The following is a 14408-nucleotide window of genomic DNA, read 5'->3' as shown; positions in this document are numbered from 1 at the left end:
TTTTTGCAGTTGAATTCTAGTTTCAAGGCTTTATGGTCAGAAAATATGCTTGGTACAACTTTGATTTTTCTGAATTTGCTGATGTTGTTTTTGTGGCCCAACATATGGTCAATTCTTGAGAATGATTCCATGTACACTGGAGAAAAATGTATACTCAGTCACTTTGGGATGAAATGTCCTGTAGATGTCTATCATATCCAGGTGCTCTAGTGTTTTGTTTAAGGCCACTATGTCTTTGTTGATTCTCTGTTTGGATGACCGATCTAGAGCCGTCAGCGGTGTATTGAGGTCTCCAAGTATGATTGTATTTTTGTCAGTTTTTGTTTTAAGGTCAATAAGTAGCTGTCTTATATATTTTGGTGCTCCTTGGTTTGGTGCATATATATTAAGAATTGTTATGTCTTCTTGATTCAGTGTCCCCTTAGCCATTATGAAATGGCCTATTTTTGTCTCTGAGTACATTTTCCTGTCTTGTAGTCAGCATTATCCGATATGAGTATTGCTACACCTGCTTTTTTTTGGATGTTATTTGCTTGGAGTATTGTTTTCCAGCCTTTCACTTTGAATTTGTTTTTATCCTTGTTACTTAGATGAGTTTCCTGTAGGCAGCATACAGTTGGATTTTCTTTTTTAATCCATTCTGCTACTCTGTGCCTTTTTATTGGTGAGTTTAATCCGTTTACATTTAGTGTAATTATTGATACTTGTGAGTTCCCTATTGCCATTTTATAGCTTGCTTTCTGTTAGTTTTGTGTCTTGTTTGATCCTTCTCTTTCGTTTTTCTATCTTTTGTTTTTATTTGGTTGTATTCCATACATCTTTCCTCTGTTGCTATCTTTTTTATCTCATGTGCTTCTGTGGTTGTTTTTTCAATGGTGGTTACATTTCAGTAATGAAAAGTGTTCCTACCCTGTTCATTGTAGTTCACTATTTTGTGAGTACTTTTGCACTCCATCGTCCTTTGCTACTGTTAATCTCGATCCTCTCTCCCCTCCTTTCTTTTTCTTGTTGTCACAGTTTAAATTTAGTTTTATTGTGTTCCTCTTCGAGCTTTTACTTGTAGATTCATTTATTTTTTGTTCTTTGTATCTGATTGGAGAACCCCTTTAGTAATTTTCGGAGGGGGGTTTTCTGATGATAAATTCCCTCATCTTTTCTGTATCTGTGAATGTTTTTATTTCTCCTTCATATTTGAAGGATAGCTTTGATGGGTATAGTATTCATGGCAGAAAGTTCCTCTCTTTCAGGACTTTAAATATTGGGGTCCACTCTCTTCTAGCTTGTAGAGTTTCTGCTGAGAAATCTGATGATAATCTAATGGGCCTTCCTTTATATGTTGTATTCTTCTTTTCCCTGGCTGCCTTGAAAATTTTTTCTTTGCCATTGGTTTGTGCCCATTTCATTATGATGTGCCTTGGAGTAGGTTTGTTGGGGTTAAGAAAACTCGGAGTTCTGTTTGCTGCATGAATTTGAGGCTTTAGTTCTTTCCACAGGCTTGGGAAGTTCTCATCTATTATTTGTTTGAGTATGTTCTCCATTCCATTTTCTCTCTCTTCTCCCTCTGATATACCTATTATTCTTATGTTATTCTTTTGATGGAGTCAGATAATTCTTGTAGGGCTATCTCATTTTTTTTTAATTTTTGAGTCTCTTTCTTCTTCTCTCTGTTGTGCCTCAAGTTGCTTGTCTTCTATTTCACTAATCCTCTCTTCTACCTGACCTGTTCTATTAGCTAAGCTTGTTACCTTCGTTTTTCAGCTCGTGAATTGAGTTTTTCATCTCTGTTTGATTTGTTTTTATAGTTTCAATTTCCTTGGACATATATTCTTTGTGTTCATTGAGTTGTTTTCTGAGCTCCCTAAATTGCCTTTCTGTGTTTTCTTGTATATCTCTGAGGATTTTTAGGATTTCTATCTTGAATTCTCTGTCATTTAGCTCCAAGGTTTCCAATATATTAAATTTTTTCTCCATAGATTTTTCCTCATCTAGCTGTGTTACCTCTCTTTCTTTTGTATCCATGATATTCGATTTTCTCTTCCTTAATGGCATCTGAGGGTGGTTTTGTTGATAGTATTAATGAGATTTAATAAAGAATAAAAAGTTAAAAAAATAAAAAATCGAAAAAGAGTTGTTTTTTTTAAAAAAATTAATAATGAAATAAAGAAAAATAAAATAAAATAAAATTTTAAAAAAAGGAAATTATTCCCCCCCTCCTTTTTTCCTCTCTCTCTCTCCCCTCTTTCTTGAGAAAATCTTGTGGTGAACTGTGAATTATAACAAACAATGCCTGGATGGAGGGCCTGAATTGGGGAAAAGTAATAAAGGGGCAAAAAGAAAAAATAAAGAAAAATTAAAAAGGGGGGGATATGGACCCACAAAAAGCAAATAAGGAAAAAATTTGGGTCAAGAATAAAATGATTTGCTTTTAGGTGTTGGTTGTCTAAGAGTTATGATGAGAGGAATAAGAGGAAAACAGAAAAATGGAGGGACAAATTAAAAAATTACTCTTGTATTTAGTGGAACAAGAACTAGATAAAAATGGATAGCCAGGGATGGGAGCACTGCTAGTGAGTTAAAAAGGGGAAGTAAAACCCCCAAAATGCCACAAACATAAGTTTGAGTCCCACATAAGATAATTTGTTTGTTATTGAGGTTTGATTGAGAGGAGACATAAAGGAGAAAGGAAGAAACTAATACAGAGGGAGAAAAGAAAGAGAGGGAGAGAGAGAAAAAAATAGGGAACCACTTAAAGAAGAAAAAGAGGAGATAGAGAGAGAGAGAGAGTTAAGGGTTTTAGAGTTCAACCCTCATAGAGATAAAGGAAGAGGAAAGAAAAGATAATGGGAGATGTAACACTTATGGGTAGTGTAGTTCAAGGAGAGGAGAGAATAAGACTGGTAGAGAGTTAAACGACCAAATTGGAGGAGGAAAAAAAAAAAATCAAGGATGAAGACAAGAGAAACAAACAAACAAATATAATAAAATGGGATAGATTGTAAAGTCTGCAGATTATTCTTGATTTTGAGAGGTTATCTTCTTGCTTTTTCTTTTCTCTCCCTCTTCCTGGTCGGTGACTCTGTACCCTGGGTTCTGCCCCTTTGGCATGCTCAGGTAGAGGTTTGCAGTTGATAAGTCTCTATGGCAATGTCATGTATTGTGCTTTAGTCACGTTGGCAGTCGAGGCTCATTAGCATTTATAGGCTCCGACATTGAGAGAGTCGTGTTCCTGGAGCCTCTCTCCTAGTCTTTCCTTCCTCAATTAGTATTCTGATAATCCAGCTATGGGGTTGCTGCTGCCTCTGCCTGGATAGTAAGAGGCTCAAAGAGCTGACAACTCCCCACTCTATTCCCACTCAGCACAGGGATCTGGGTAAGGCTCAGTCAGTCAGAGCTGCTAGCATAATCAGCCGGGCCTTCTGCTCACTCAAAGACCTCTGGCTCTGCCACTCTGTTTGGTAACACGGGTGGGCACCCACTCCCGGGGCGCTTGGAGGAAACTCTCGCTCACTATCTGCGCGCGCAGACCAGGATGTCAGGCCAGAAGTCTCGCCCTCTGAGTGAAACTCCCCGCCCGCACTGAAAAGTTCCAGCGTTGGAATTGGCTCTTGCTCCGTCCCGTCCCCGTGTGCGGCTTTTTCAAGGCACTGGGGCAGCCTGAGATTCTGCGTCCAGCCCACACAAAGGCCCTTGACTCTGCCCCTCTGTGGGATAACACGGGCTCCCACTCCTGAGGTGCTGGGAGGAGTCTTTTGCCCACTCTCCATGCGCGCTGACCAGGATATCAGTCCAGCCACCTCACCCTCTGAGTGAAAACCCTCCCGCATGGACAAGTTCCAGTGTTGGAATTAGTTCTCGCTCCCTTCCCGTGTGCGGCTCCCTCAGGGTGCTGGGGCGGCCTGAGATTCTGCTTTTGGCCCACACAAAGGCCCCTGACTCTGCCCCTCTGTGGGATAACATGGGCAGGCACTGCTGAGGCACTTGGAGGAATTTCTTACTCACTATTTGCACGCGCAGACCAGGATATCAGACCAGCGGCCTCACCTTCTGAGTGAAACCCCCTCCCGCATGGAAAAGTTCCAGCGTTGGAATTAGTTCTCCCTCCCTGTGCGCGGCTCCCCCAGGGCGCTGGGGCAGCCTGGAGATTCCACTTTCAGCCCATAAATATGCCTCTGACCTGCCTCTCTGTGGGACAACACGGGCGCACACTCCCGGGGCTTTGGAAGGAATCTCTCGCCCACTATCTGTGCGCACTGACCAGGAGATCAGGTAAAATGGCTGCCCTGCTTGTCTTTCTTTGTCTGGGATTGGCGCGAGTGTTAGCTGTATTACCCGGGTTGCCACAGGAACAGTTTTTCCTCGGCTTGGATCTCCGTGCCACAGCCTGGTTCGGCCATTTATGCCGCAGCCTGGATCTATTCACCCCCTTTGCCCACCTTAGTTTCTATATTCTCAGTTTCCAGTGAAAGCTGCCTTGTTTAGTTTAGTGAGGAAGGCGGAGCATTTCTTACACCCTATTTCCTTTGGGGTTTGGTTATATATTTAGCCAATTTTTCACTCGACCATACCTTCGGGTGTATTGCGAAACATCTGGAGGCTCCAAGGATAGGTTTTTCTGTTTCTGGTTGAAGATCCTGTTGAATTTTGGGGGAGATTTATCAGTATCGCTTCCTACCCTGCCATTACTCTGACGTCATCTGATTTTTTTATTTTTTTACTCTGTATGAGGCACTATGATATATTTGTCATATTTGAAATAGTCTTTTGATGCTTCTTTATGTAGATGAATTCTATTTTAATGGCTGTACTTTCACTGTACAAAGTTGCTCCAGCCACTATACAAGAGTTACTGAACGACTGCTTGCACAGGTAAATACAGGGTTAGTTCTTATGTGCATCTATTCACAGCATTTGAGTCCTCCTACTAATTTTGAACCTCATTGTATTTGAGTTTCTGTTTTAACTCAGGCCTGAATAAAGCTAAGTAACTCAGGTCAAGAGAAAGAAATGACAATGAGGGAGGTTCTGCATCAAATGACCTGAGCTGTCCATGGATAAACTTACACTCAGAAATTTTAACCCTTTGAATAGTGAGTTTCTTGTTAACCCTTTGAGTGAGGATGTGCATGAACGTTCATACTACTCAAAGGGTTAAAAGTACCCAAACCTTCAAATATCTGAGTGATAAGATTCATTTGACAGAAACGCTTTGTCTTCACTTCAACAAGACAAAGACAGGGGTAGCAATTGTACATATTGAAGAGACAATAAAGGCAGCTTTCAAAGCTGGAAAACCAAGACTGTGAAGACAAGGGCATAAGAAACAGGTGAGGGAAGGACAGGGGAGCAAGTTATCGGTACTTACGTTTTTCCTGTTCAGTCTCAGCTGAAAGAGAAGAGGAAGAAATCAACAGGTCATTTCATATGAAAACACAATGTCGGGCAGGAATGAGAAGAGTAAAACGCCCCCCCCCCCTTTCATAGTTCACTGTGGAGCACACATTCACCCATGTTCGTAAAAGTAGAAAGCCTGAGTGTCCAAAAAACACATCAACCTTCAGAGTCAATGCTGTTTTCCCTCCCCTGCCCCTTGTGCACAAGAAACTAAATCCGGGACGTTCCAAGATGGTCACAGAGTTGGCAGACACTCCTACCCCCACTTCCCAGAACCATGGTGGATTACAACCTAAATCTGAGAACACTCATTATGGAAGACCAACTTTGGACTAAACTAAGAGGATTATACAGCAAAAGACCACCAAGGAACCCACACTGAGTCTGGTAGGAATGGTGGAGATGTGGAATGGGCTGCCCCACTCCCAGGAGCGAGCAACGGCTGGGAGGGACTCTCACGATGGGGATGGTTATCCAGCAAGTTGTGAGTCCTCATCCCCCAAACTGGAATCCCAGCCTAGAGCCCAAGACATTGAGGGAAAAGGTAGGTGGTCACTGAGAGAGAAGACAAGGGACTAAGGAACAGATGTGAGAATGACCAGGGGAGGAGGCTAAGGGCACTTACCTTTCTTGGGTTCACTCTCAGCTGAAAAGGAAAAGGAAAGAAATAAACCCCTCATTGCAAGTGAAGACCCAATATTGGATGAAATAGAACACAGCAACACATCCCCTTTCATTAATTACAGTGGAGCTCACACTGACTCAGATCTGTGAAGGTCGGAACCATCAGGTTACAAAACGACCTGTCACATCAGAGGCAGTGTTGTGTCCTCCCCTGTCCCCTGTGCCCCAGATACTATGTCAGGAAGTAAAAGGATGAGGGTGTTAGGTCAGACATTTTGGAATGCGCAACACTAAGCATTCCCCTGTCACTGCACTCTCACCTTTTTCAGATACAAAATCCATTCACACACGAGACAGCGACTTAACCAGTGATGGGAAGCAGACAGAGGAGGCACCCATCTCGATAAAGTGTAATTTTACCTTCCGGTTTCTCAATTATTTCTGAAAATGAAATAAAAGGTCAATGTCAATTTCATGAGAAAGAACCATAAAGAGAATTCAAATTCACAGATCAAGTTTAATTTGAAATTAACCCGATCACATTTCAGATGAACCACAAGCACAACAAATCACAAACGCCATCCCAAACACACCTACACTCGGGCTCAGAGCTCACTATTGTCCACAGGTGTTCTACAGTACACGGAATGTGGAAATTGAGGTTAGTTTAGTAAAATAATAGAAAAATATAAAAATATTATTTTTGCTGTTTTATTTATAAACTAATCTTTTTTGAAGAGATTTTATTTTTTAATATTCTAGAGCAGGGGTCCCCAAACAAATGGTCCGTGGGCCACATGCGGCCCCCTGAGGCCATTTATCTGGCCCCCGCCGCACTTTCGGAAGAGGCATCTCTTTCATTGGTGGTCAGTGAGAGGAGCATAGTTCTCATTGAAATACTGTTCAGTTGGTTGACTTAAATTTACTTGTTCTTTATTTTAAATATTATATTTGTTCCTGTTTTTTTTTTTTACTTTAAAATAAGATCTGTGCAGTGTGCATAGGGATTTGTTCATAGTTTTTTTTATAGTCTGGCCTTCCAATGGTCTGAGGGACAGTGAACTGGCCCCCTGTGTAAAAAGTTTGGGGACCCCTGTTCTAGAGAGAAGAAATGAGAGGCAGGAGGGAAGCGTGTGGGATCATAGCTGCTTCACTGTAGCTGTAGCTGCTGCCCTGGGTGCTGTGTTCAGGCAAGCCCATGGTCTAACTGACAACCTCAGTGTTCCAGGTCCACGCTGTATCCACGGGGCCACCACAGGCCAGGCTAAAGCTATTCTTTGTCTGTTTGAAATATTTATGTTTCTGTTATTTTGCTTGTTAGCTTTGTATGGTTACTAGATGCTTTAAAAACATCAGTGAGCCCTGGCCGGTTGGCTCAACGGTAGAGCGTCGGCCTAACGTGCGGAGGACCCGGGTTCGAATCCCGGCCAGGGCACACAGGAGAAGCGCACATTTGCTTCTCCACCCCTCCGCCGCGCTTTCCTCTCTGTCTCTCTCTTCCCCTCCTGCAGCCAAGGCTCCATTGGAGCAAAGATGGCCCGGGCGCTGGGGATGGCTCTGTGGCCTCTGCCCCAGGTGCTAGAGTGGCTCTGGTTGCAACATGGCGACGCCCAGGATGGGCAGAGCATCGCCCCCTGGTGGGCAGAGCGTCGCCCCTGGTGGGCGTGCCGGGTGGATTCCGGTCGGGCGCATGCGGGAGTCTGTCTGACTGTCTCTCCCTGTTTCCAGCTTCAGAAAAATGGAAAAAAAAATAAATAATAAAAAACAAACAAACAAACAAAAAAACATCAGTGAGTCTCACTGCTGCGGAAGCGACATGGTGCAGAGTGGCCACCACACTGTGGAAGGAGCACTGACACACAGCTCCTCCCAGTGACACAGGGTCAAAGGTCTGGGGTCTGTGTCCTCCATGTTTTAGTCCACGGATTGATTTTTAACCACAGTGTATTGGAGATTCTGTTTTAATTCATTTCTGAGTGGAGGATATCTTAATACTCATGGGTGCTGATTTCAGGGGAGAGACAGAACTGGGATTCTCAGACAATGAATGTGTTTCTCCCTGGTCCTTCCTGAGCCTTTCCCTGAGCTGAGGAAATGGTATCTGAGCTGACACATAGCAGAGAGGTTTGGTTTCCTACAAGTTGTAACAAAGTGGCAGCTAAACCGTTATATCTGCTAAAGGTGTTTCTGCCATGTGGACAAGTCACTTGTATACCACAAATAAAGTATCTTGAAAACCCATTCCACTGAAATCATAGCTATAATTATGTAAATAGCATGTGACATGTGCGTACATGAAGAGTTAAAATAAATAAATGGGTGATAGAAGAATACATGACTGGGGTGGGGACACACTGCCACATACATACAGATGGCTGCTACAGCATTGTGCACCAGAGACCGGCATCTTTTTATTATCCAAGGCCACCCCACTAAATTGTATAAAGCACTAAGAAAAACTCTTCATATAGGAGAAATGAAGTGTCTTTTATGAATTATGTAAAATTCTAAAAATATTTACTTAATTTTCTTAATAAAATTATTCTTGACCTTTTCATGCTATATGGACCAATATGGAATATTTTTTATATTTAAAATGGTCTTTGAGTGCTTTTATATCTATCTATCTATCTATCTATCTATCTATCTATCTATCTTGATATATATATTTATGTATTTAATTCTATTTGCAGCACCTAAAGTATACAAAGTTGTCACAACCACAATACAAGAGTTACTGAAAGAGTGCCCATATAGGTAAACACAGGGTTAGGTTCTTCTATGCATCTATTCACAATGTTTTTGTCTAGCTAACAATTTGCAACCTTATTGTATCTGAGTGTCTGTTTTAACTCATGTCTGAATGAAGCTGAGTGAATCAGATGAAGAGAAAGAAATGACAGTGAGTGAGGTTCTGAACTGTCCTTGGAGAAAAATTACACCCCGCAAATTTTAAAGTACCTACATTTCCAGATATCTAATTTATAAAATTTATTTGACAGAAAGGCTCTGTCTCCTTGATTGTAACAACGAGACAATTGGAAGGTTAACAATGGGAGAAACTAAACAATAGATGAACACGGAGAATCAGAGCTGGAAGAATAAGACCCTGAGACAAAGGCAGATGGTCCCTGAGAGGAAGACAGGGGATAAGGACCAGGTGAGGGAAGGACAGGGAGGTTATTGGTACTGACCTGTCTCCTGTTCACTCTCAGGAGAAAGGGAAAAGGAAAAATAAACAAAGCATTCAAAGTGAAAGCAGACTATCTGGTAGGAAGAATAGAAATTGAAGCCCTTTTGTAGTTCACTCTGGAGCACACATTGACACATATTTACAAAAGTAGTAACAACGAGATTCCAAAGGACATGTCACCCATTAGAGGTCATACTGTTCCACCTCCACTGTCCCTCGTGCACAAGAAACCAATCTGGGAATAAAACGATGAGGGCGTTAGGTCGGAAATGCTGGAATATGGAATAGTAAGCGTTCTAATGTGAGGGCACTATCACCTTTTTCATATTAAAAAACAAAGGTATTCACACAAGAGACAGGGGCTTAACCAGCAATGAGGAAGTGGAAAGGAGAGGCTCCCATCAGGACAAACCTGCTTTTGTTGCACTAGTCATATGACACCTGCTCTACACATAGAGTGATATATTCCTAGAGAACAGTCCCAAGGTAAAATAATATAATTGTCGTTAGAAAAATATCAAGCTGCAGATGATTAAATTTTCTTCCTTTGAGTTCTCAGGTCAATAATTTTTCTGGCACCCTTCAAACAGAAAGTACAGGTCAGAGATGTATCTCTTTTCCACTTCCCTTAAGATACTTCTTCCTTCTGCAATTTGTTTATTTGAAGTGCCATTTGTCATATGACACTGCTGTCAATATAATGTCAAGCAGAGAAAACGGGCATGGTTGGATGTTTCTAAAGGCTAGGAAAAATTTTGTAAAATATTTAAATACCTGGAAACACCTGGGTCCTATAATCAAGGACAGTTGAAGAGGGATGCCTCACTCTGTCACATCTGACCAATGCATGATGTAAGGTATTTATCATGACACAGGCTTTGAAAAGACAATGGGGAGAGACACTGAGCACAGAGACTCTGGACTTTTATTTCAAGGGTTTTGAGAAGTACTAATTGCATAATAATGGGCCCTCAAACTGGGAATACCTGAGAGAGGTCTTAAGTTACAATGTTTTCCTGAAATACATACTTATATATTTCTATATATACACACTAATATAAACCTGCAATATATGTGTACATTAAAATTTTCTTATCTACCAACTGTATACCCTTCATCTCAGCACTGTATTAATGAAACTGAGACAATTTGCTGCAAGACAGAAGCAGCTAATGTTTATAGGGAGATAATTTTGTAAAATGACAAAAGAAAGAATGGGAAAGGATAAGAGGTAGGAAAGGGAAATGGATAGAGTTCCAAACAAAAGAAATGTCACAGGCCAGAAATGTCAAACAGAAGAATAAATCAGATGTTTCAGGTGGAAGAAGAGTAAATAAATATCAGTGATTTTACCTATTGTTTCCATAATGTCCTCTGAAAAAGAGAAATAAGAAAAGGTTAATGTCAATTTTGTGGGAAACAACTACAGAGAAAATTCAAATTTACTAATATATTCAAATTTAAAGTTAAGCAGAGTATGTTTCAGATGAACACACAAACACACAACAAATAACACATCTGCCCCAACACACACCTACACAATGACTCAGAGCTCGCTGTTGTCCACAGTATTCTACAGTAAATGAATAACTTAAAAAGGGTGTTCATTAAAAGAATGAAGCTGGGGGCATTACAATACCTGACTTTAAACTATTTATAGGGCCACGACAATCAAAACAGCATGGTATTGGCAGATAAATAGACACTCAGACCAATGGAACAGAATAGAAAGCCCAGAAATAAAACCAAATATATATGGTCAAATAATCTTTGATAAAGGGGCCAACAACACACAATGGAGAAAAGAAAGCCTCTTCAACAAATGGTGTTGGGAAAACTGGAAAGCCACATGCAAAAGAATGAAACTCGACTACAGCCTGTCCCCGTGTACTAAAATTAATTCAAAATGGATCAAAGACCTAAATATAAGACCTGAAACAATAAAGTACATAGAAGAAGACATAGGTACTAAAATCATGGAACTGGGTTTTAAAGAACATTTTATGAACTTGACTCCAATGGCAAGAGAAGTGAAGGCAAAGATAAATGAATGGGACTACATCAGAATTAAAAGTTTTTGCTCAGCAAGAGAAACTGATATCAAAATAAACAGACAGCCAACTAAATGGGAAACGATATTTTCAAACAACAGCTCAGATAAGGGCCTAATATCCAAAATTTACAAAGAACTCATAAAACTCAACAACAAACAAGCAAACAATCCAATAAAAAAAATGGGAAGAGGACATGAACAGACACTTCTCCCAGGAAGAGATACAAATGGCCAACAGATATATGAAAAGATGCTCAGCTTCATTAGTTATTAGAGAAATTCAAATCAAAACTACAATGAGATATCACCTCACCCCTGTTAGATTAGCTATTATCAACAAGACGGGTAATAGCAAATGTTGGAGAGGCTGTGGAGAAAAAGGAACCCTCATTCACTGTTGGTGGGACTATAAAGTAGTACAACCATTATGGAGGAAAGTATGGTGGTTCCTCAAAAAACTGAAAATAGAACTACCTTATGACCCAGCAATCCCTCTACTGGGTATATACCCCAAAACCTCAGAAACATTGATACGTAAAGACACATGTAGCCCCATGTTCATTGCAGCACTGTTCACAGTGGCCAAGACATGGAAACAACCAAAAAGCCCTTCAATAGAAGACTGGATAAAGAAGATGTGGCACATATACACTATGGAATACTACTCAGCCATAAGAAATGATGACATCAGATCATTTACAGCAAAATGGTGGGATCTTGATAACATTATAAGGAGTGAAATAAGTAAATCAGAAAAAAACAAGAACTACATGATTCCATACATTGGTGGAACATAAAAACGAGATTAAGAGACATGGACAAGAGTGTGGTGGTTACCAGGGGTGGGGGGAGGGAGGACATGGGAGGGAGGGAAGGAGAGAGTTAGGGGGAGGGGGAAGGGCACAGAGAACTAGATAGAGGGTGGCGGAGGACAATCTGACTTTGGGCGAGGGGTATGCAACATAATTTAATGACAAAATAACCTAGACATGTTTTCTTTGAATATATGTACCCTGATTTATTAATGTCATCCCTTTACCATTAATAAAAATTTATTAAAAAAGGGTGTTCATTTAGTAAAATAATAAAAAAATTAAAATTATTTGTCTATTTAATCTATAAAATAATTATGTTTTGCTAAAACATTTTATGTATTAGTATTGCTAAGAAAATAAACGGGAGGCAGGAGGGAAGCCTGTGGACTCATAGCTGCTTCACTGTAGCTGTAGCTGCTGCCCTGGGTGCCGTGTCCGGGCAAGTCCAGGGTCGAACCGACAACCTCAGTGTTCCTGGTCCATGCTCTGTCCACGGGGCCAACACAGGCCAGGGTAAATTTATTTTGGGTCTATCTGAAATATTCACGTTTTGGTTATACATCAGAATGATGTGTTATACATCGTGCAGAGTGGCCACCACACTGTGGAAGGAGCACTGACACACAGCTCCTCCCAGTGACACAGGGTCAGGGGTCCGGGGGCTGCGTCCTCCATGTTTTTGTCCTGAGATTGATTTTTTAGCACACTGTATCTGAGTTTCTGTTCTAACTCATTCCTGAATGAAGCTTATCTTAATACTCATGGGTGCTGAATTCAGGTGAGAGAAGAAGCTGGACTCTCTGACGAAGGTTCTGATTTTCACTGGACCTTACCATGCCTTTTTTTTAACTGAGAAAGAAATATCCAAGCACTCACATGAATGAGACAGGTTTTCTACACTGGGTAGAGAAGTTTTAGCAAAAGTGTTACATCTGCTAGAGGTTGTTTCTGCCACGTGGACATTGCATTAAATTATCTCTACAAGTGAAAAATGCCATGTGACATGGAGGGACAGAATTGTTGAAAATAAATAGAAGGATCACAGAGGAATACATGACTGGGGTGTTGAACATACTGCCACGTGCAGATGGGGTGTGATAGAATTTGCACCTGAGACCTGCATAGTTTCATTAAACAACATCACCACTATAATTTCAATAAAACATAAAAATCCATTTAAAATAAGAGAAATGAAGAATATTTATCATACCCTAAAATTTAAAAAACTATTTATTCTGATATGTCTTTATAAATTGATTCTTGATCACTTGGACCACTACTAAATACCTGTCATATATAAAATGATCTTTGGATGTTTATATATAAATATATAGACACACACACACACACACACACACACATATATATTCCTTTCTAATTGCAGTACCTTCATTGTAGAAAGTTGCTACAACCACTGTACAACAGTTACTGAAAGACTGCTTGTATAGATAAACACAGGGTTAGGCTCTTATGTGCATCTATGCAAAACATTTTTGCCCACTAATTAATTCTCAACCTTATATAGTCAAGTGTCTGCTTTAACATATACGTAAGTGAAACTAGGTAAATCAGATGAAGGGAAAGAGAAGAGAGTGAGGGAGGTTCTGAATCAGTGACCTCACTGTCCTTAGAGAAAATTTACACTCAGAAACTGTAAATGTAGCTAACTTCCGGATATCTGACTGATAAATTTCCCTTGACAGATAGCTTTGGTCTCCTTGATTGCTAGAATAAGAAAAATAGTGATGTAAAATGGGAGAAACTGAAAGGCAAATGAAATAAATCGCTAATCAGAGTTAAAAGTGAAGATATTGAGACAAAAGGTAGACAGTCATTCAGAGTTGAAGACAGGGAATAAGGATCAGATGAGAGAAGGACAGTGGTAGAGGTGAGCGGGACTTACCTTCGTTCGTTTCATCCTTGGCTGAAAAGCAAAAGGAAGAAATAAACAACTTATTCCCAGTAAAAAACACAATATTGAGTAGGAAAGTAATCAGAAATAAATCCCCATTTCTTAGTCCACTTTAGAGCAAACATTGACCCATGTTCGTGAAAGTAGGAGCTATCAGGTAACAAAACGCACCTCGCCCATCGGAGTCAATGCTGTTCTTTGTCCCCTGTCACTTCTGCACAAGAAACTTAATCAGGAAATCAAATGAGGAGGGTGTTAGGTTAGAAATTCTGGAATGGGCAATACTAACTTTTTCCTTGTCACTAAACTGTTACATTTTTCAGATTAAAAAAAAAAGTATTCACATAGGAGACAGGGACTTAACCAGCGATGTGAAAGTGTACAGTAGAGTCACCCATGTGAGCAAAACTGGTTTTGTTG

The 14408-nt window shown here is 40.4% G+C and overlaps 1 protein-coding gene, 1 long non-coding RNA gene and 1 other non-coding gene across 3 annotated transcripts in view; 1 reads left to right on the top strand and 2 right to left on the bottom strand.

Annotated features, from left to right (window-relative positions):
• Nucleotides 1-14408, bottom strand: part of LOC136319150 (uncharacterized) — a 348276-nt gene that overhangs the window by 181825 nt on the left and 152043 nt on the right. The window lies entirely within an intron of this gene.
• Nucleotides 1-14408, bottom strand: part of LOC136324695 (uncharacterized) — an 87298-nt gene that overhangs the window by 30235 nt on the left and 42655 nt on the right. The window lies entirely within an intron of this gene.
• TRNAV-AAC (transfer RNA valine (anticodon AAC)) lies at nt 7375-7450 on the top strand. The gene has a single exon. It is a non-coding gene; the product is annotated as a tRNA-Val (tRNA).

Source organism: Saccopteryx bilineata, chromosome 1, assembly GCF_036850765.1.
Source record: "Saccopteryx bilineata isolate mSacBil1 chromosome 1, mSacBil1_pri_phased_curated, whole genome shotgun sequence".
NCBI lineage: Eukaryota > Metazoa > Chordata > Mammalia > Chiroptera > Emballonuridae > Saccopteryx > Saccopteryx bilineata.
The sequence above is the reverse complement of the archived record's forward strand: the minus strand, read 5'-3'. Positions and strand labels throughout refer to the sequence as shown.